We start from the raw sequence: 5,320 nt of genomic DNA, 5'->3' as shown, positions 1-5,320 counted from the left end.
AAATTCTGCTAAATTCAAAGTAAAAGATAAAGTTCTGAAACAAAAAATAGCGCTAAAGCATTGAGAACATTTTAGTTACAATCCATTAATTAAGAAAGAAAATTCTTGTGTAAAACTGCATGGTCATAGTGTAAAACTGTACAGTCATAGTGCAAATTAAGAAAAGTTTCAGGAGTCTTTGAAATGTTTTGCAGTCACACTTGTTTTGTAAAAATTAGAAGTTTAAAGTAACTAAAGTTATATTTTTGTGTCAAACTCTTCATGTCTGCCTATTTGCCCAAATTGTTGAGGTTAAATATGGAGTTATATAAGTAATATATATTTCTAGACCCCAAATTAAGCTAAACAGTATATAAAATAGTGCAAATTAGAAGTAATATCAATGAGTTGTGTTTCTGTGTCTAACATTTGCTCAGTGTATGCCTTCATACATCAGGATAATAATATCAAATTAACAAATGAAAATTCTTAAAAGAGCTCTATTCAAATTGTTAAAAATTAAATATGCAATTATATATGTAAATAAATATTCTTAAAGCCCAAATTAAACTAAGCAGGATGAAAAAGTCATATAGAAATCTGATTATAGAAACAATTGGAAAAAGGCCTCCTCTTTGCAAGAGCTTTAAAGGCAAGACTAGGTGTGGCAGATTAAACCTATCTACTAGGCTAGGGAATTAAGAATCAGTTTGCTGGGTAATTTCCCAGTTTAAACCTTTTGTCAGCCATAAAATGCAAAAAAACAAAGATTAGGTTAGTTTTCACATAAAGGAAAAAGAAAATGTTGGTTGGTGTAACCTGGCAGCCTGCTGCCTCAGTCTCCCACTCCCGGGTTGGACAGCAGTGGAGGAGACCAGCTTAGGCCAGTCCTATGGGCAGTGGAAGGATGCCCAAGAAGGAGCTAAGTCAGTGCCATTTCAGCACTAAATTCTATTCCTTATTTAACAAAGGGGAGCAGGTAAAAACCTAAAATAATTAAAATGTGATAGAGGAAGCAGTTAAATCACAAACTTTTGCATGGGAAAGTTAGATCTCAGATAAGCTGTAACTTCTGAAATATCCAATCTATGGAAAAATAGAGGAAGAGCTTGCGTGCTAGGCTTAGGGGTATAAATTGTGTCATTTTTCTTTGTTTGGGGCACCAGCCATATCTGGCTCTGCGCCCCTTCTTGCAAGACTGAGAATAAATTCTTTTCTTCTCCACAATCTGGTGAGCCTTATTTTCTTCCAGAAGATTTCTTTCCAACAAAATAAAGGTGTAATTAGTGGCTCTATGGCTCTATTAACAAATTTCAGCAAGTAAAGGGAAGTCCATAAAAACTATGGAGAGATCTTTCCTGGGTTATGATTAAACAAATTAAGTAATTGTGTGATGTGTTTTAAAACCTGATAGTCAGTATGCTTTTAAATTATTCATTTCATAACTTAAACAAAGAAAAGAAGTTTTTAGCTTCCTATAGGGGAAAAAGAGAACATTCCTTGCATAAACTATTATGGTTTCAATTTTATTTAACTTGAGTGTAATCTCCCATAGTTAATTTATAAACTAAATTAACATTATATGTATGAAATATTTAGAGTAATGAAAATTGTAAGGTCACATTGGTGAAATTAGGGTAAAGGAAAAAGATTGTAGATATGCTCTCTTAAATAAATAGAGTAAATTTCTTTGGTTGGTAATTGTAATTTAATAAGTTTATTTAAACATGAAGTGGCTAGTCAATGTGGTTATAGTCAATTATACAGAGTTTGTAAAACATCTTCCAAACTGAAAATGTTTAAATAGTTCTAGTTCTAGAAGTCATTGTTAACTAAAAACTTAGATTGGTTTTGGTAGCAGAAATAACTTTGTGATAATAAAACCTGTCTGAAGGCCACCACAAGGTACATATTTAAGTAAATGGTAATAAAAAGTTATCTAGATTCTATTGGAAATCTTCTGTTTTCATTTTAACAATGAAAAATAATTTTTTTCCTCTATTACTAAGTACCTACTGTTATCTTCACAGTAAAATTCTGTAAGTAAACAGTCATTTGATGTATGTGTTGCATTAAATTGTTTAAAATATATATAAAAGCAAAGAATAAACTTTAACATTGTCAAACTCTTGTGCATTCAAATCAGGTCTTAAACACATTACAGGTGGCCTCTCCATGTGAGTTATTGGCTAGGCTGGTCACTGACCCCTCAATTAAAAATATTTGCTATATCATCCTCTGGTTCTGCTCCTGAAGTCGATGGAAACTACGTTGCAGTTTCAAGCTCCTGCAGCAGCCAATAATGACTCGGTACAGCCAAGTGTACAATGGATATCGCCTCCAGACTGGCACTGTTCCATAGTGCCAGAGAGCACTATGCACCAGGCTGGTAGAATACTGAAAAATCTCTCTAAGTTAAAGGATGCTGCGACTTGCTCACTGCATTGAAGAACATGCTAAGTGGAGCCATGATACCAGGATACTGTAAGTGAAACTTAAACACAATTGGCATTATGGCATGCTCTCCTGGAGAGATAACATGTAAAGTATTACAAACCTGAAACTTAAAACTATTAATTGCAACTCTAAATCCTTTGCATTATGTAATAAGACATTAATTAATATTAAGTGCTGTACTCTTATCCTGTGCTAAATGTATGCCTAATAATTATAACATTATCTTTTCTGTTTTGGATCAAGTGCGAAAGTATATTGGACATGTTAAATTCCTAGTGAATTCATTTTCTAAACAATTAATAAACATGTCTGTAGAATGGAGTGGCAGTCTCAGCCAGGCTCAGTCAACTTACTATATTCTACTGTAGTCTACTGTGTAGCAAGGGTGAGGCTTGCTTGCTGATGGTGAGTCACCTATTGAACAAATCAAAATTGCTAGAAATTGTACAATTAAAACCAAGGTGTAAAAAAACCTTTATTCTGTAGTTCTGATCACTCCCACAGCTGAAAACTAAGGGAATTTCCAACTTGGTGTTCTAATCCTGAATAAAGCCTGTTGCCCAGGGAGTGCCAGTTCACCAGGAGCATCTAATGGAGCGAATGAATGCCAATCATTGAACAGCTTGGAATGTGTCTTCAAACAAAGCTAAGTGTCTGTTGCAATTTCTCTCTAAAGATAAATAACTTAAAAAATAATATATATGCTGTTCCCACCAGCTTTTATGAAGGAGTGCTATCTTTCTAATCACCTGACTTTGTCTGCCCCTGTGGTCCAGTGTCCGCCCTTTTAGAGACAGGTATTCCAATTTTTTTATTAAGTTTGTTTCTTTCAGAATGAACATCTTATTAACCATATGAAGACTTCATCCAACTTCATACAGAATGCCAGATCCATCTTCCTCCAGTTAAATAAAATAAGAGTTTTACACCTTATTAGGCAATGACTACAGCCCATGGCCAGCAGGAAGCAGTTACAGAAAAGAAATCATCTCCCTTCAGCACCCCTTTTGAATTAAAGGCGTAAACTCTTTAAGGGTAAAATAAAATTAATAGATGGATCTGGAACCTAAGTAGAAATCCACGTGAGCACTGGTGGCCACAGGATGACTGCAGGAGGCCCCTGCCCCAAGATTCTGCTGTCCAGAATGAAAAGTTCTAAACTTTTAAAAACACTCCTGGATGCTACACTAAAGATTGATAAATAATCAATCAAAACAACAAACAGCCAGCCACCTCATAACTCCAACAATAATTATGCCAAAGCTTAGCAAGTTGAACTTTGGCAAAGGGGGGAAATGATGTGGGCTATGGGTGGGAGGCTCTTTGTCTCTTCAGAGATAACCTAAGCTCTCTGACTTGTGGGTGTGATGGTAAGAGGCTGCAGTCCTGCCCTTGGTGACAATGGCAACGACTCCAGTCCCAGGAAACAGTTTAACAATGCAAAGTCTATAAACTTTAAGTATTTAGGGGAAATGCAAACCAAATACGTTAAAAGCTTATCTAGAATGTATGAAGTGCATGCTAAAAACTTACCTGAGATGTGAAAGATATATATGCTAATTGAAGCCTTTTGAGAACTGAAACAAAGGGACCATTTGGCCTTTCCTCTCTGTATAAAAGGGATTCAAAAATCTTGTTCAGGGCTTGGGATTGAAACAGAAAGCTCCCGAGTCCGGCCGGCCGTCAATAAACCATTTTTCCTTCACAGAATCATTCTTGAGTGCTGGCCTCTGTATACGCAAATAATTGAACCTCTCTCAAATTCTACAACAATACTATATCTCAATTAAACTGCTTAAAAAACAAATGAATAATTGCACAAGAATATCCATAACTAGCAGCTATGTAAAGCAGGGCAAAGAGGGAGAGAGCAGAAAAGGTGAGAATCTTCTTGTTTCTTTGTGTTTTGTTTATTATTATTATTGAAACAATGAAAATGCTCTAATAGTTATCAAAGTGATGAATGTACAATTATATGATTATACCAAATACCATTATTTGTACCTTTGGAAGAAGTGTATGGTTTATTAATATGTATCAATGAAATTTATTTATTTACACAGTCAGTATGTGGGAATATTTGGCAGTTCTTAAGGAACTTGAATATAGACTTGCCATGTGAGTTGGCAATACCATTTCTAGGTATATATGCAGAAGAACTGAGAGCAGTGACACCAACAGACATCTGCACACTGGTATTCATTGTGGCATTATTCATGCTTACCTAAAGTTGGAAATAGCCCAGGTGTCCATCAGTGGATGAATGGGTAAATAAATTGTGGTGTATACACATAATAGAATATCACGTAGCCTTAAGGACAAATGAAGTCATGACACACTTGACAACATGAAAGAAACTGGTGAACATTATGTTGAGTGAAGCAAGCCAGACACAAAAAGGCAAATACCTGGATGGTTGTGCTATTATGAACTAAATATATTGTGTAAATTCATGGAGTTAATAACTAGAATATAGGTCACCAGAAATTAGAAGGAGGTAGAGAATGGAGAGCTAAAGGTTAATCTGTGCAGAATTGGTCACAAGATGGTTTGTAAATCTTTAGAAAGGAATAGAAAGGGTAAACCCATAGCACTGTGTTTGTAATTAACAGATCCATTATATGGGTATGATGGGTTGAAGGGAAAGTCAGATATCATGGATATTGCTACTGTCACCATGATCCTTTATAAATATTTGCACCGCTATGTTCATCGTAGCATTATTCACATTGCCAAAAGATGGAAGCAAACCAAATGTCTGGTAACAAGTGAATGGATGAATATGATGTGATACATATAAACAATGGAATATGATTTGCCTGTAAAAATTTGAAGTCGTGTACATGCAGCAGCATGGATGAAACTGAATACATGTTGGGTGAAA

The sequence above is a fragment of the Dasypus novemcinctus genome, chromosome 23 (genome assembly GCF_030445035.2).
Source record: "Dasypus novemcinctus isolate mDasNov1 chromosome 23, mDasNov1.1.hap2, whole genome shotgun sequence".
NCBI lineage: Eukaryota > Metazoa > Chordata > Mammalia > Cingulata > Dasypodidae > Dasypus > Dasypus novemcinctus.
The sequence above is the reverse complement of the archived record's forward strand: the minus strand, read 5'-3'. Positions refer to the sequence as shown.